Genomic DNA, 19,260 nt, shown 5'->3' with positions numbered 1-19,260 from the left:
AAATAATGCTAGAAAATCCTGTGCCCCCTCCATTGAAAGTCTCTTTCCCCATGAGAAGTTCCTCCATGTAAAGATCCTCCCACGTGACCCCCCCCCTCAACTCTCCCACCCAAACCAAAAAAACCCTAAAAACGTCTGTACACTTCCCAGTAACCATTACTATATGTAAACAAACGTCAAAGTTTGTAACTTGCAGCCCCTCCCACGGGAACTGCGGGGGGTTAGTTGTCCCCAAAGACATAGTTATTAGGTTTTTTGATTATGGTGAATAAAATGGCTATCTCAGAATGTTGATCTGGTGACTTTGGGGAAAAATGAGCGTGGGGGGAGCCTAGGTGCCCTCCAATTTTTTTGGTAATTCCACATTCCACATTTTTGTAGATAGGGGCTTGAAACTTCTACAATAAGGTTCTCTGATGCGCTGAATCTGTTTGCGTGATTTTCGTTAAGATCGTATGATTTTTAGGGGATGTTTCCCCCTATTTTCTAAAATAAGGCAAATTTTCTCAAGCTCGTAACTTTTGATGGGTAAGATTAATCTTGATTAAACTTATATATTTAAAATCAACATTAAAATTCCATTCATTTGACGTATTTTTTTGGAATCAAAATTCAATTTTTTAGAGTTTCTGTTACTATTTAGCTGGGTCGCTCCTTTCTACAGTTCGTTACCACGAACAGTTTGATTTTTAGCTATTACTAATTCATCCCCTTGATAAAGAGTATACATATAGTATGTATGGCATTTTGGACTGACGACTGAGCAAAGCGCCAGGCTCAAAAGAGTTTAGAAAAGAGCTCTAATGATAGTTTTGAAGCAGAAAGAAATGTTTTATGAAGAGCTGCTGACAAAGTTTAAAACACAAACTAAAACAAAGGTATTTTAAAAAACAAAGGTATTGTCCAGCCCTATTGAGAAGGTGTTGATATTTATAAATACCAACATTTAGTTTTAGCTTTGAGCAGAGATTCAGGTGATTTAAGAATAAATGAGTCGTATTTCGATTTTCTCAAAAGAGAAGCCGATACTTTAGTAATCCCTGACATAAAAGTTGAGCCACTTGGGCAATCAAATAATCAAATACATCATCAATCCCTTAGGTCTCGAAAGAGTTCAGAAAAGAGCTCTAATGATAGTTTCGAAGCAGGAAGAAATGTTTTATGAAGAGCTGCTGACAAAGTTTAAAACAGAAACTAAAACAAAGGTATTTTAAAAAACAAAGGTATTGTCCAGCCCTATAGAGAAGGTGTTGATATTTATAAATACCGACATTTAGGTCTAACTTTGAGCAGGGATTCAGGTGATTTAAGAATAAATGAGTCGTATTTCGATTTTCTCAAAAGAGAAGCCGATTGGGTCAATCTCTGATTGACTCAATCAACAAAACCCTTTCCCCCGCTCAAACCACGATAAAATGACCCTCGCGCAGGGCTGCAGTGCCTGTTGACAGAAATCACGAGGATTTATTAGCGTTTTGTTTTGTTTTGTTTGTTTGTTTTTTTGCGTCGCTTATTAATGTGACTATACCAAAGAATTCTGGCAGTGCCAAGAAAATTTTTGTGAAAATAGAAGTTTGTCCATCTATCTATCTAAAACCGTGTTAGGAAGAGGAGTTGGCTACTCTTTGACCATTTTCCAACATCATCATCATATTCATCATAGTATTTTGTGAATTTAGATACACATACACAGCACACATAGCAAATTACTCATAGCACACACACATAGCATTTACATGGCATATGTGAATTTTTATACTACTTTCTTCAAAAAAGGAATAATGTTTCAGGAATTTTTTACCGATGTGCTTTGTTTTCTTGACCGATGTTTTCCAAACGGTAAAGAAGTGTGATGTGATAAGTTGTCGTGCTTTTATATAGGTATTCTGACTTTTCTTCTGGAGTTTTTCGCATTGAACCGAAAAATTGGAATTTTGCGATAGTGAATTCTTAGTTTAATTTTATGAGTAAGTTATGCATTTATATAGATCTTTTTATAAAAGTTTTTATAAAGCATTTTATTCAACATACCTCAAAGCATGACATGAAAATTTTCATATTACTTTCTTCAAAAGTAATGGTGTTTCAAAAATTTTTCTACGGATGGACTTTTTTGTCTTGTCCTATGTTTTTTGAATAAATAAAGATATGTGTTGTGATAAATTTTTTGTCTTTCATGGTTTTATATTTGTATGCTAACTTTTTTTCTGGAGTTTGTCGCATTTAATTGAGAAATTTGAATTTTTCCATAGTGAGATTTTAGATTATTTTTATGAGTATGTTTAGTATTTTTAATAATCTTAGTTTTCTGTGTTCTGCTATTGTGTTTTTATTTGTGTGCTTACTTTTCTTTTCTAGTTTCCTGTATTGATTCAAAAGGGTTGAAAAGTGCCTATGTTTAGGAATACCTTGGCTAATGAACTATGAATAATTTGAAAGGAAAATATTCAATTTATACTTTAAGAGTTAAAGAGTTTTTAAATAAAATTTAAATAATAAAAAGTTTTAATAAAGAGTTAAAATAAAGTTACATAAAGCTTTTTTTTAGCGTTGTTGTGTGCACAGAAATATCATTCTGTGAAAAATTTCAATTCAAGAGCAGAAGAAATTCAAGAAAGATGTTCAAAAGGCTTTAAGGGAAAGGAGTGTTGTTATCTATGTTATCCTTGTTCGTCTGGCCAGTTAAAACTATTATGTGTTTTATGGAGGAGTTGATGCTGTGTCACGTTTTTTTATGATAAGTATTATTATTTCAAAATAGACATGAAACTATTGACACAAAATAGTATTTAGGATTAAATGGTTAGGGGTGCGTGCATTTAATAGCAGTAATGGGAGGATAACCTAATTTGAAGGGTAAAAGAGATATATAAGAAACTAACCCGTGGTAAAACAAATTTAGTACGGTCGGTATGTATAGCGTCACTATAATGGCCTATAATTATCATTTGGGAAATATAGATGAAAAGCAAATGAAAAATAAATAGGGACTATCTAAAGAGTAGCACAGTTTTGTGCATATTTGTTGCTCTTTGAAATTCGGGTTTGATAAGATTCTTGAGTACCAAAGGAACTCAATTTGAATTTTTGATACTTTGTTGACTAATTTTTGCAACTCAACACAATTGGTAAAATAAAAATAGACTTGAGCAAAAATATAAGGTGGTGAGAGTGGAGGGGAGCAAGTTTGTGTTGGTGATCTTAAGGAGACTGACTATCAATAATAGTTAGAAACGAAAAAGACGCATTCTTATTTATGACCAGAGATTGAAAAATGCAAACATTCCTATTCTAGAAATCTTGAGAAACTACTGAATAGTATTGATTTTTTTAGAAAGCAGAGTCAAGAGAAAAGTTCAAACCAGACGTATAAAAGGTTTAAGAGGAGTGTGATTTGCTTTGCGGGATTTTTCTTTTTAATTACAGTTGGGATTCTTTTTAAGCATGCCAGTCTTCTTACTAAAATGAATTAAATGTAAATCACTCCAAAAGAAAAAAAATCGCATAACATAAAATATGGGATTTGAGTGATTCAAGGGCAAAATTTCAGCTGAAGAACAAACAATAGAACATAAGTATGTTTTACTGAAAACTGGAGTTTCTATAGTATTATCGGGTCTTTGGGGCTATTTCCAGAAAGCTTAAAAGAAAGCCTCAGCTTAAAAGAAAAAAAAGAAAGCTTAAAGCTTAAAAGAAACCTTCAAATCCAGGTGAATAAAAGACATTAACACACAATTTTTTTGCCTAAATACCACAATAATAAAACTGACTGAAAGATGAAATTAGGCTTAAAAAACATAGTTATATAAAAGGTCATGTATAGTATTGCTCGAGACTTGAAAAAAAATAGTTATATAATACGTCGTCTATTGCTCTCTCAAGCTTGCTACTATTAGTCAATAGTATTGAATAAAAGTTGGAAATAAAAAAACAGATGAAGGGTATGAATGAAGGGTAGGATTGAGGTTTGCTACTTGGAGGGCGAAATCTTGGATTAATTATAATATAAGTTATGCTTTCTCGGGTCTTCTTATTGTCTTATGTATGGTTTTCTTATGAGCAAGGGTAAATGCAGTTTCCTTAAGACGTTTAAGTCTAACTTAATAAAAACGAAATTTCGGACAAGATGAAAGATCATTTCATGTGTTTATCATACCTGAACGGTAAGAAAAATTAAGTTCTGAACAAGGTCAATCTTAAGCCAACAAAACTCTTAGATAAAGGGGAGGGTCAAGAATTTCTGTGCACCTGAAATGTGCGTTCATTAAAGCATTTTTAGTAGTCGAAGTGCCCTAAGGAACTTATCCATGCGTAATCTGTTCTAATTATACTTTTTCCTATAGTTTTTTTATATGCTGGCATGGTCTTGTAGTATTGAATGCAATTTGATGAGACACTATAAATTTTCTAATTAACATGCAACTCAGGGACTATCATAATTCTACTTATACAAGTTTTATTTTCTATTTTGTTGCTTTATCAATACGGTATTGTGTATCATATTTTGCTTGTTTTGTTCAAAAATGACTAATATGTAATTGTATTGTTGGAGCCATGTCTTACGTGTTTCTCTTATGTTTATGTTTTAGTTTCTTTTTGTCCATACCCCGAAGTGGCATTTGTAGCAATACATATCTATCACTACTTATAACTTGATGAGACTCTACCTTTGCAAATTAATATGCATTAATATGCAATTAAACGCAGTGACTATCACGTATCTACTTATTGGAGTTTTATTTGTTATTTTGTTGTTTTATTGATATAGTATCATGTATCTTATTTATATTGTTTTGTTGATATATGATAATATATAATTGCATTGTTGATTTTATGTCTTATGTGTTTCTTTTATTGTTATGAACTACTCTTTCTTTTTTTTTTAAATGTTATTGTACAGTAGTTTTTTTCAGTTTATGTTTTAGTTTCTTTTTGTCCATACCCCGAAGTGGTATTTATAGCAATATATATCTATCTGTCACTATTTATTTATCTATAATAATAGTTATCTATAGATTATTCTTTATCTATAGTAAGAAAATTTTTAACAAGTTCTGGTAGGAAAAAAAATGTAATCGATTTTGTTTCTTTTAAGAATTACATCAGCTATAATAAACAGCAACATAGTACCAATAAGCACCAGCAAAATACTTCTTAAAGGATATCTTTATTATAGCTTTAATTCAATAAAATTTTGGAAACATTTTTTTTACTTCTTATACCATAATTTAAATATTAACTCTATCTGATGAAGAGTCGTCATATTGATATTGATATTGCTAACGATATTAATTGATGTATGGTTTTCCGGGATACTAATTTTGTAATAAGATGAAAAAGGATAATTTATAAGTTCAATATTATTGTATACGGACACAGGCTTAATTATCCATTCAGGTCCTGGAACTGAATACACACTTTCAAAAACAGCAGGTTCAAGCCTTAGCTCATCACCAAAATCAAAAAGTACAGAGCCACTGTGCTCTATCGAAGTCATATAGAACTCTCCATCACTTGAAACATTTTTCAATATGGCTTGAACACTTTTAATCCAAATGTTCCCATTTTTATCATCAAAAATAGGAAACTTTGCATGCCGCCTTGTTCTCAGAAGCTCAAACTCATATGGGAAATCCATCTCATTTAAAAGAATTGTTATTTCACCTTTATGCACAATTTTCCCCATATTTAACTCATCCTTTAGGATCTTCAGGACTGTTCTAAATTCTTCTGGTGCCGACAGAGGTGAAAAAGACTGGATTTTTGAAAGGAATTTGGTACTCTGCTGAACATGAGTTACTATATTTATAAGATTAGATAAACTGGAGTAAATTTGCTTTCCAATGCAAAATAGGTTTAGCATTGCGCTGACCGCTATAGTGTCAAGTGCGTTATAAGCGGAAGCCATATTATCCAGTACAGTTGCAGATGTATCATGGAGCATGTCCTGACGTCTTTTGAATCCGTCAACCACCAGTTGTGTATCAGAAATCTTGGACGTAAGTTCGATCACCTTCTCTGTAAGGTCTACTTTCATATCAATAAGTGATACCAATGAATCTAGTTCTGGGATGTTTTCGGCTCCTAGTTCACTAGAAGCTTGGAAAACTACTGATTTTAGGCGAGAGACTAATTGACGCGCTTCGTAACGGATAAATCGATTATTTATTTCACTAGTTGCAAGCGAGACAGGAGTATAGACTTTCATTAAATCTGAAAGTTGAACGCCAAGGTCTATTTCATTTTTTATCTCGATGTTACTTATATCGTTGGTAAAAATTTTAATTTTCTGGATGAGCTGATTTGTTTTGTTATAATTATGTCCAATAAGTAAAAAATAATCTTCGAATAGTTGGTCAATATCAACTAAATATCCAGATAAAAATAAAAATCCAGAATCCAGAAGATAAAAATCCAGTTTTTGTATTTTCATGATTTTGATGGCCAATGCCAAATATAGCTAAAGCAAAACTCACAATGTTAGCTAAGGTTTTAGCAGCGTTGAATACTTTCTTTCCTCTTGTTTCTTCAGTTTTTTGTGCCAAATGACTTCGTGAATCTGCAAAAAGTTTGTCTCTGAATTTGTCAACAATATATTTCAGACTCCCCGAATTGAATTGCGTTATTTGATCAAAGACTAAACTCAATTTTTCCTTGTGTTTTCTTATATCTTCTGTCAAAAAGTGTTGCTTCTTTTTAGAATCATGCATAAGTTCTTCTAATAATTTCATTTCAGTTTTAATAAGGCTGTCCAAGCTTTTGCCAATCAGCTGATGTGTGTACTGAGCTCTTAAGTTCAAAAGCTCGTTTTTCTGTTTGGCAGCTTGAACTAACATATTTTCAGTAGAATCAATAACTTCTTGAATAGATCTTTCTCCTTTATATCTTCCTTCTATTTTTTCCATTAATCTAAATGAGATTATTTCCTTAAATATGGGAAAAAGAAAACTATCGGCAATCGTTACATTTTCGGCTTTACTTTGAACTTCGTTTTTACTTCCGTCTTTTCCTTTTGTATTGCTCCAAAACAAATTATCCAAAATATCTGCATAATTTTCAATTTTTTCACTGACTGTTTGTTGTTCTCGTTCTTCTTTTCTTTACAATTTTGTGTTTTGTCATTGCAGCAGTTTTAATGTTGCTCCTTACTTTCATTTAAAAAAACTTGTTTTTTTTTGTTTAATAAGCAAAAGAAGAGAGTATGAAGTCTTTCAAAAGAGTCTTCAAAAGAAGATGAGTATGAGAGCTTTCAGGGCATGTTGAAGTGTATTTTTAAAAGTGATTGGAATGTAATAAACCTCTTGTCCTTTTTAGTTACTCTTTTCTTCTCAACACTTATTTAATTTATGAAAAGCCATTTTATTCCTAGTTTAAATATTTAGTCCTTTCAAGATCCCTAAGAAAGGAGTATTTACGTTTTCAATCTTTATTTTAGTTTCTTCTTACTTCAAATTTGTCTTTCTATTTTTGTTTAAGTGACTTCTGCCTCAGTAATATTGTTTAAGTATTTTTGCATTTTTCGTTATTTGTTAAAGTGATGTTGTTTTTATCAAATTTTTATGTTCATAGATTTCTCAATTTAAAAAAAATTAGGTTCTTTTTTTTGTCCATGTAATAGAATTTTGTTTTAAATTTTGCTGTAAAGTTATCGACCATTCTTAAAGGTAATTAAAAATTACAAAATATTTCGTCTTTTAAAATTTTTATTCAAGTAATTTTGAGATTTCAGATTTCTGTTTATTAATTTTTTTCACTTTTTGTACAAGTAGTTTAAAACTTTTCTATTTTGCGTTCAATTGAATTTTTTCAATTGAAAAGTTCAATTTGAAGTGTTTTTTTATTTTATTTTTTTTTCAATTTATTTATTTTTTTCGACTATTTGCTAAGATAATTTCAAGTTTTAAATTTTCATTTCAAATATTTTATCTCTTTTGATTTTTTCAAGTAAATTCGTCTTTTTTAAATATATGCTCCTTCTTTTTGAATTTATCGTTTAAAGAATTCACCATTTTATTTTTTATTGAGCTGTTTTAGGTCAGTTCAATTTCTGTGAAATAAAATAACAGATTTCTGGTTGTTATTGTTATAAAACGTACTTTTATTGCTTTCAATTTTTGTAAAAATTCCTAGATTTCCAATTTTTGTCGAGAAAAAATACAAATATTCAATTTTTCTCGAACCAAACCAGAGACTTCGTCCAGTGTTTTTAAGAATCAATATTTCTGAACAATGAAAACATTTTCATTTACATTGATACATCAATATAATGCTTCACGTAATCCCATATCCAGTTAAAAAAAACAAGTTTTTTTAAATGAAAGTAAGGAGCGACATTAAAAATTTAAACGAACAGAAATTACTCCGTATATGAAAAGGGCTTTTCCTCCTCAAAGTCTCACTCTTTACGCAAAAGTTTGACTCTTTATCTTAGCTCTACTTTTAAAACAGTAAAAAACTTTAGCGTAAAGAGCGGGGCATTGAGGAGGAAACGCCCCTTTCATATAAGGAGTAATTTCTGTTCGTTTTAAGTTTTAATTCCGCTCCTTACTTTCATTTAAAAAAAAACTTATTTTATCTGTTTAATTTCTGGACGTTTTGAATTAATGCATGTTTTGATCTTGGCTCTCCGTATATAAATAATTAGAACGAAATTTGCATATTATTTTTTTTGGCTAAATGGCTTTTTCATAGTTTTAATTGGAAGATTTTGAGAAAAAAGGAGCGAGGGAGGAGGGTTTACTGCCCGCCAATTTTTGATTACTTAAAAAGGCAATGATCGAATAATATTGAGTAAATAAGGAGCGGAGGAGGAGGCCTAGTTGTCCTCTATTTTTTGGTTACTTAAATAAGCAACAAGAACTTTTAATTTTTTAAGAACGTTTTTATTAGTAAAAAGTATACGTAACTTATGAAGTAACTTAGATAGTCAACTTCTGTATTCGTATGTTTTTATTGCGTACATGAGGGCTCACCCCTCGTCGATACCTTGCTCTTTACACTAAAGCTTAAATTGTGTCCCAATTCCATAAGAATAACCCCAATCACAAATGCCATAGAATAAATAGTTGAGATCACTAAAAATACTTTAGCGTAAAGAGCGAGGTATTACAAGGAGGTAAACCCCTCATATGCGTAAAAATTTCTGTTCGTTTTAAGTTTTAATGCTGTTTCTCACTTTCAGTAGAAAAAACTTTTCATATTTATTTTTTCATTTTTTTTTTAAATAATGCTAGAAAATCCTGCGCCCCCTCCATTGAAAGTTTCCTCCCCCATGAGAAGTTCCTCCATGGAAAGATCCTCCCACGTAACCCTCCCCCCTTAACTCAAGAAAAAAGCTTGTTGAAAACAGCCTTAGCATCCTTGCTTCAACGAAGCTCAACCAGGACTCACAAACAGGAAGTTCAACCAGGAACCATTTCGGTTTGACTTTCTTGAAGTAAGGATGCTAGGGTTGTTTTTATAAAAAAAACTTAAAACATTTTTATTTTGAATTTTCGCATAGTTTGAGTATATATAAATATATATATATATATATATATATATATATATATATATATATATATATATATATATATATATACATATATATATATATATATATATATATATATATATATATATATATATATATATATATATATATATATATATATATATATATGTATATATATATATATATATATATATATATATATATATATATATATATATATATATATATATATATATATATTATTTTTTTGGTGTTGTGCTGAAGACGGCCCTTGTACATAGGGTCAAAATATTCACTGAAATTAATTCCAGTGTCATGGGAAAATTTCCCAATTGCTTTTAAGCTGTGTTTGTCCATTTCTAATAGTGGTAACTTGTATAATTGTTTTTTAGTAAGCCTAAAATCTCATCTGTGATATCCTGGAGGTTTCATCTTGATGTGGTAAGCCGTTCAAAACTATAGCTGATATACCCTTTTGACCCCTTTAGACGTCTTTTTCATGTTAAAACTGTTAGCCAAACAAGTATTGCAATTGAGGAAGTAGTTGGAGTAATTCAGTAGCAGTAACGTTAGCAGTAGCAGTAAAAGTAGTTGTGGTAAAAAAAAGTAGTATAAAAGTAGTATAAATAGTAAAAGTAGTTGTGTTAGTAGTAGTATGCACATCTTATCTTTGTTCAATTGATCCTCTCCTTTATGCACTCTCTGAAAGTTCTAGCTTAAACCCAAATCCATTCTTAAGATTCACTCTTTTGACAACCTGCATGCACACAGCGTGTTTTGCTTTAGATCAAATTCCCCCTGAATCTTCTGTCAATTTTTGACTATATTAAGTTTAGTCTTAATAAAACTATTATCATAGCAGCAGCGGTAGTAGTAAGAGGAGTAGTAGCAGCAATAGTGTTTTATTATTAATTGTAGGAATAGAAGATGCAATAGTTGCAGGCAAATGTATCCTTTTGGTCAGCCGATCAAATCACTCATGATGCCCCAGAAATTCCATCTTTTTACGGTAAGCCGTTACAAAAATATTGATAGACCTATATTATAAGTCTGTGAGCACATAGTATGTTTTGATTTTGTTCAATTTTCCCCTCAATATTTCCTCAGATGTTCATTTCAAAATCTTCAGCCTTGGTAACAGTCACTAGAGAAGCAGAAGTTTTGGTGTTAGTAGTGGTAGCAGTATTAGAAGCAGCAGTGGTAGCAGTATTATTGAGGGGTGTTTTAGTAGTAGTAATGGTAGCCGGCAAATATTGCCTTTTTAGTTAATATTTCATCTTCCTTACCATTTCTTGAAAATTTTGACTTAATATACTCAATCAACCCTTTTGACAATTTGTAAATGCATAATGTGTTTTGATTTAGTTCAACACTCTCTGGAAAGCTCACCTGGATGCTCTTTGTTAAGTTGGAAAATAAAAGTGAAAAATGATTTATGACTCATCTAATCACTTTGGGCTCCAACCTTCAGTTCACTTTAGAACTAGAAGATAACCACAAAATTCCGTTTCTAGATGTATTTATTTTTGATAAGTCTCTTAGCCTTAAATTTTTCATTGTAGAAAGCCTACGCATAACACCACGTATTTACATTTTCCCTCCAACCAATATCCCTGAATAAACAGAGGATTAGTTATCTCATTGGCTGACCGGCTGACCGAGTTATTCGAATATGCTTGGAGCCTCACCTAGTCTCCGAATATTAGTATATACTAGCTGTTGGGGTGGCGCTTCGCGCCACCCCAACACCTAGTTGGTGGGGCGCTTCGCGCCCCCCCAAGCCCCCCCGCGCGCGTAAGTCGTTACGCGCCATATTAGTTACGCGCCATTGTAGTTGTGTCCCTGTGTCCCACCTGTGAATAGAGATAGATATAAATATATGTTTTTAACTACGTAAAACATGCGAATATACAACATTCTTCGCTGTCCCATTGTCTGTGCATATAAATAGATTGTCAGGTTTACTGACTCTTGAACATGCAACATATAATTGTCCATGGGAAAAACAATCCGTATTCAGATCTATACCTCATTATTCTAATGATGTGTCCCTGTGTCCCGGTCGTCATTTATATTCCCTGTGTCCCGGTCGTCATTTGTGTCCCGGTGTCCCAGTTTGTAATTTCTCTTTGAGTGTCCCGGTCGTCATTTATATTCCCTGTGTCCCGGTCGTCATTTGTGTCCCGGTGTCCCGGTCTGTAATTTCTATTCGAACAATCCCTTTATCCCGGTCGTCATTTATATATCCCGCCTGTGCCCCCGGCGTCCCCGTTGCAGTTGTGTCCCTGTGTCCCGGTCGTCATTTATATTCCCTGTGTCCCGGTCGTGATTTGTGTCCGGGTGTCCCAGTCTGTAATTTCTCTTTGAGGTTGCCGGTCGTCACTTATATTCCCTCTGTCTCGGTCGTCATTTGTGTCCCGGTCTGTAATTTCTCTTTGAGTGTTTTTTCTTTTTAGTTTTTTTTTTAGTTTTTTACCTTTTTTCTTTTTTCAGTTTTCTTTTTCTTCTTTATTTTTCAGCGTCACTATGAAGTACATATCGACGAACCTTTGTTTTTTTAACTTAAATCTGGTAGGCATTGATGACCTTATCCAAGTCAAAATCCCAAACCCAATCATCATCGCTATCATTTTCAGTTTTGATATGTTTTGACTCTCGCTGTCCAGGTGGATTTTCATCTAACTGCGCGGTTTTGCTTCCTCGGCTGTTGCCATTGTAGGTTCTTCAGTCATTTTACAATTAAACATTTTTCCGTGAACAAATGTCTTAAATACCGTTAATGACGTCACCGTCAAAGCAAAAATGACGACAACTAATTTCATGACGTCAATCAACACAGAAACATGACGTCACCTGATCCACAGACAGACACACAGACAGACAACTTATTTATATATATATAGATATTAACTGGTAATTTAGTATTAGTATTAGTAGCAGTAGTAGTAGTAACAGTAGTAGTAGCAATAGTAGCAGTAGTAGTATAAATCGTAGTAATAGCAGTAGTAGTAGCTGTAGCAGTGGCAGTAGTAGTAGAAGTAGTGGCAGTAAGGAACGCAAGAAACTTAAAATTAAAATCTCTAAGGCCACTTTTTGTGAGATTACCTGTTTAAATAGAAAAGTGTTCAAACTAAAAAAAACGGATGCAAAAGGGGGTCACCGGTAATTTTTAATCGTCAAAATGATTCGTAATAATAGTTACTAATTCCTGAACCAGCTTCAAGTGGTGAATTCTCCTTAATTACAAGTTTTTTTAAAGTCTTTTTCAATTATCTTTGACTGTAGGCACCCAATCAGTCTTTACTAAGCTGCTGCAGATAGCACTGCTACGATTTTTTTTTTTACCAGAAAATATTACTTCAGATGATGAATTGAGCTATTGAGGACTGAAAGACAAATGAGAGACATATTAATTTAGTACCACGAATAACGCCTTTATTTTCAAAAATAACGTCAATCATCTTTCAACAATCATCAGTGAAACTCAAAAGGAAAACTGTACCTTTGCACCACCATCTAGTGTTAGTTTATCAACATCACTCTTGTCAATAGCATCAACAAAGTCAATTAGCTTAATAAGGTCTTTTTTAAAGCAACTAGATCCAAAGAACAGAATAAAGCAAAATTTCAAAAACCACTCCATTATAATTTATATACTGTACTGGATCTTGTACATTTATTACTTTTGTCTTCAACCATATTGAAGCGATTTACAGCTTCAAAGATATGTGATTCTTGGAATCACATATCACTTGACTGTGCTGGCGTTGCTTAATACAGATAACATATTCTCTTTTCGTGCTTTTACAGGGGTGCAAAGGTCCAAATTTCAAAGTATTCTGTTGAAAATAATATCAAGTGTCAAATATGAATAATTCAGAAGAATTGTTTTCCAAAACAGTTTTACAAGTAAAAATTAAAGGACTTATTAAAATCTAGAGTGAACCCAAAGACCACGAACAGAAATAATTATTAATTAATGTACTGAAACTTTAATGAACATACTTTAAAATAAAGTTTTGATCCTTTAATCCGTTAAGAAAAGTCCGGCTCTACTTATTTTTAATAGTTTCTGCTCATTTTTAATTTTATTTGATTATTCATTTTAATTTATTTTGTTTGACGTTATTGATGTTATGGTTTGACGTTATTACGTTGTTCATTTTAACTTTATTGTTTTAATTTTAATTCAGTTAAATTTAGTTCTTCTGTTTTACTTTCGGTTTTAATTCTGAGCCTAATCTTTCTTGGAAACCTTTTTTTTAGAAAATTTGTTTTATTCATAAATAGTTTATTTTTATTGGCTTAGTTCTGTTACTTATTAGTTTAAAATCATTTTCAAAGTTCTTTAAAGCCTTACGTCTTAGGTAATGGTAAGTAAATAGTCAGATCAACGACATATCTTGACTACTAGGATCGCTGCGTTGGCCTTGTAATGTGTTGCTACAGCAATGATCGATCTATGGGTCACGTATTACAAGCTAATGTCAAATCCACTGTGCCACTGCAGGACTTTAAGCCTTTGGAACAAAATATTAACTCTAATTCAAATATTTCGCCAAATTTAAATATACAGCTGAAATATTTAACAAACCGAATTTAACATTTTAAGCGTCAAAAGTAATTGGAGGGCAACTATCCCCCCCTCTACAACCAAGCTTTCACCAAACGCATTCAATCAAAACTTTGAGATACCTATTTTGTTCAATATTTTGAGCAAAATACTATTTTGCCCTTTTTAGGAGACAAAAAGTAAATAGAAGATAACCAGCCCCCCTCTCTCCCTTTCAAACATCATTTCACAAGATACATCAAATAAATTTTTATTATTATTCATTTTGTTCAGCATTATTGCTATTCTGTTCAAATTATTGCTATTTTGTTCAGCACTATTGAATGTTCCAATAATTATGCCCATGGGGGTTGTCAACCATCCCCCCAGAGCCCTCGGAGGAAGTGCTGGAAGTTAGGTAATTCATTCATTGTTTACACATAGCATATGTCATTGAAGAAGGTGGGCATTTTTCACTTTTATTTTCCAACTTAACAAAGAGCATTTAGGTGAGCTTTCCAGAGAGTGTTGAACTAAATCAAAACACATTATGCATTTACAAATTGTCAAAAGGGTTGAAGGATATTAAGTCAAAATTTTCAAGAAATGGTAAGGAAGATGAAATATTATTATCCTGGTTGAACTTGCTGTTTGTGAGTCCTGGTTGAGCTTCGTTCAAGTAAAGATGCTAAGTTTGTTTTTAACAAGCTTTTTTCTTGAGTTGAGGGAAGAGGGTTACGTGGGAGGATTTTTCCATGGAGAAACTTTTCATGGGGGAGGAGACTTTCAATGGAGGGGACGCAGGATTTTCTAGCATTATTTAAAAAAACAATGAAAAAATAAATATGAAAAGTTTTTTCTACTGAAAGTGAGAAGCAGCATTAAAACTTAAAACGAATAAAAATTATTACGCATATGAGGGGGTTACCTCCTCGTAATACCTCGCTCTTTACGCTAAAGTATTTTTAGTAATTTCAACTATTTATTCTATGGCCTTTGTGATTCAGGGGTCATTCTTATGGAATTGGGACAAAATTTAAGCTTTAGTGTAAAGAGCAAGGTATCGACGAGGGGTGAGCCCTCATGTACGCAATAAAAACATACGAATATAGAAGTTGGCTATGTAAGTTACTTCATAAGTTGCGTATATTTTTTACTAATAAAAACGTTACAACTAGGCCTCCTCCTCCGCTCCTTATTTTCTCAATATTATTCGATCATTGCCTTTTTAAGTAATCAAAAAATTGGCGGGCAAAAAGCCCTCCTCCCTTTTTTCCCTTTTCCCAAAATCTTCCAATTAAAACTATGAAAAAGGCATTTAGCCAAAAAAAAATTAATATGCAAATTTCGTTTTAATTATTTATATGCGGAGAGCCAAGATCAAAACATGCATTAATTCATAACGTCCAGAAATTAAACAGAAAAAAACCAGTTTTTTCAAATGAAAGTAAGGAGCAACATTAAAACTTAAAATGAACAGAAATTACTCCGTAATTGAAAGGGGCGTTTCCTCCTCAACGCCCCGCTCTTTACGCTAAAGTTTTTTACTGTTTTAAAAGTAGAATTAAGAGAAAGAGTCAAACTTTAGCGTAAAGAGCGAGACTTTGAGGAGGAAAAGCCCTTTTCATATACGGAGCAATTTCTCTTCGTTTAAATTTTTAATGTCGCTCCTTACTTTCATTTAAAAAACTTGTTTTTTTAATCTGGATATGGGATTACGTGAAGCATTATATTGATGGTTCAATGTAAATGAAAATGTTTACATTGTTCAGAAATATTGATTCTTAAAAACACTGGACGAAGTCTCTGGTTTGGCTCGAGAAAAATTGAATATTTGTATTTTTTCTCGACAAAAATTGAAAATCTATTAATTTTTACAAAAATTGAAAGCAATAAAAGTGCGTTTTATAAAAATACAAACCTGAAATCTGTTATTTTATTTCACAGAAATTGAACGGACTTAAAGCAGCTCAAAAAAAACTGTGACTCTTTCTCTTAACTCTACATTTTGAAACAGTAAAAAACTTTAGAGTAAAGAGCGGGGCGTTGATGAGGAAAAACCCTTTCATATACGGAGTAATTTCTGTTTGTTTTAAGTTTTAATGTTGCTCCTTACTTTCATTTTTTTCTTTTTCCTTTTTTTTGTTTAATTTCTTGACGTTTTTGAATTAATGCATGTTTTGATCTTGGCTCTCCGCACACAAATAATTAAAACGAAAATTGCATATTAATTTTTTGGGGCTAAATGGCTTTTTCATAGTTTTAATCTGAAGATTTTGAGAAAAAAGGAGCGAGAGAGAAGGCCTAGTTGCCCTCCAATTTTTTGATTACTTAAAAAGGCAACTATAACTTATAATTTTTTACGAACGTTTTCATAAGTAAAAAAAATACGTAACTTACGAATTAAATTACGTAGCGAACTTCTATATTCGTATGTTTTTATTGCGTATATGATGGGGCTCACCCCTCGTAGATACCTCGCTCTTAACATTAAAGCTTAAATTTTGTCCCAATTCCTTAAGAATGACCCCTGAATCACAAAGTCTGTAGAATAAATATTTGAAATTACTAAAAATACTTTAGCGTAAAGAGCGAGGTATTACGAGGAGGTAAACCCCTCATATGAATAATAACTTCTGTTCGTTTTTATTTTTATGCTGCTTCTCACTTTCAATAGAAAAAACTTTTCATATTTATTTCTTCATTGTTTTTTTAAATAATGCTAGAAAATCCTGCGCCCCCTCCATTGAAGGTCTCTTCCCCCATGAGAAGTCCCTCCATGTAAATATCCTCCCACGTAACCCCCTTCCCCTCAACTCTCCCACCCAAACCAAACAAATCCCCCTAAAAACGTCTGTACACTTCCCAGTAACCATTACTATATGTAAACACAGGTCAATGTTTGTAGCTTGCAGCCCCTCCCACGGGGACTGCGGAGGAGTTAGCGGTCCCCAAAGACATAGTTATTAGTTTTTTGATTATGGTGAATAAAATGGCTATCTCAGAATGTTGATCTGGTGACTTTGAGGAAAAATGAGCGTGGGAGGGGGCCTAGGTGCCCTCCAATTTTTTTGGTCACTTAAAAAGGGCAATAGAACTTTTAATTTTCCGTTAGAATGAGCTATTTCGCGACATTCTAAGACCACTGAGTCAATACGATCACCCCTGGGAAAAAAAAAACAAACAAAAAAACAAATAAACATGCATCCATGATTTGTCTTCTGGCAAAAAAATGCGAAATTCCACATTTTTGTAGATAGGGGCTTGAAACTTCTACAATAAGGTTCTCTGATACACTGAATCTGATTGCGTGATTTTCGTTAAGATCGTATGATTTTTAGGGGATGTTTCCCCCTATTTTCTAAAATAAAGCAAATTTTCTCAGGCTCGTAACTTTTGATGGGTAAGATTAATCTTGATGAAGCTTATATATTTAAAATCAGCATTAAAATTTCATTCTTTTGACGTAACTATTGCATCAAAATTCAATTTTTTAGAGTTTCTGTTACTATTTAGCCGGGTCGCTCCTTACTACAGTTCGTTACCACGAACAGTTTGATTTTTAGCTATTGCTGATTCATCCCCCTGATAAAGACCATACATATAGTATGTATCAATTTTTTTCACCATCTTCCTTGACATTTCTTAAAAATTTCACCTAGGTCTTTTGAAGACCCAGGATTAAATATGCCATATTTTCAAAGTAATAAACCTAAATTTTCATAAATTACAGTCCATGCCTAATTCCCAGAAGCCTTGAGAGGAGGAAGGTACTTCATGCTTGAAGACATACTTATTTGACCTTTAGAATATTTTGAACATGATGACACTTTCAATACTTTATTACTATCTCTGAGGGCAGGCTATGGCATCTAAAGAAGCTCAGGAAGCTCCTCCCAACTCCGGAATATGCAGCTTCTGTATGGAATTTTGGACTGACGACTGAGCAAAGCGCCAGGCTCAAAAGAGTTTAGAAAAGAGCTCTAATGATAGTTTCGAAGCAGGAAGAAATGTTTTATGAAGAGCTGCTGACAAAGTTTAAAACACAAACTAAAACAAAGGTATTTTAAAAAACAAAGGTATTGTCCAGCCCTATAGAGAAGGTGTTGATATTTATAAATACCAACATTTAGGTCTAGCTTTGAACAGAGATTCAGGTGATTTAAGAATAAATGAGTCGTATTTCGATTTTCTCAAAAGAGAAGCCGATACTTTAGTAATCCCTGAAATAAAAGTTGAGCCACTTCGCCAATCAAATAATCAAATACATCATCAACCCCTTAGGTCTCGAAAGAGTTCAGAAAAGAGCTCTAATGATAGTTTCGAAGCAGGAAGAACTGTTTTATGAAGAGCTGCTGACAAAGTTTAAAACACAAACTAAAACAAAGGTATTTTAAAAAACAAAGGTATTGTCCAGCCCTATAGAGAAGGTGTTGATATTTATAAATACCAACATTTAGGTCTAGCTTTGAGCAGAGATTCAGGTGATTTAAGAATAAATGAGTCGTATTTCGATTTTCTCAAAAGAAAAGCCGATTGGGTCAATGATTGAATCAATCAACAATACCCTTTCCCCCCTCAATCCACGACAAAACGACCCTCGCACAGGGTTGCAGTGCTGTTGACAGAAATCCCGAGGATTTATTAGTGTTTTGTTTTGTTTGTTTGTTTGTTTTTGCGTCGCTTATTAATGTGACTATACCAAAGAATTCTGGCAGTGCCAAGAAAATTTGTTTGAAAATAGAAGTTTGTCTATCTATCTATCTAAAACCGAGTTGGGAAGAGGAGTTGGCTACTCTTTGACCATTTTTCAAAATCATCATCATATTCATCATAGCATTCTGTAAATTTACATACACATACATAGCACACATAGCACATTACACATAGCACACACACATACCATTTACATAGCACATGTGAATTTTCATACTACTTTCTTCAAAAAAGGAATAATGTTTCAGGAATTTTTTATCGATGTGCTTTGTTTTATTGACCGATGTTTTCGAATCGGTAAAGATGTGTGATGTGATAAGTTGTCGTGTATCTCGTCGTGTATCTGACTTTTCTTCTGGAATTTTTCGCATTGAATCGAAAAATTGGAATTCTGCGATAGTGAATTCTTAATTTAATTTGATGAGCAAGTTATGCGTTTATACAGATCTTTTTATAAAAGTTTTTATAAAGCATTTTATTCAACATACCTCAAAGCACG

The sequence above is a fragment of the Artemia franciscana genome, chromosome 13 (assembly GCF_032884065.1).
Source record: "Artemia franciscana chromosome 13, ASM3288406v1, whole genome shotgun sequence".
Taxonomy (NCBI): Eukaryota; Metazoa; Arthropoda; class Branchiopoda; order Anostraca; family Artemiidae; genus Artemia; species Artemia franciscana.
This window is presented reverse-complemented; position numbering follows the sequence as displayed.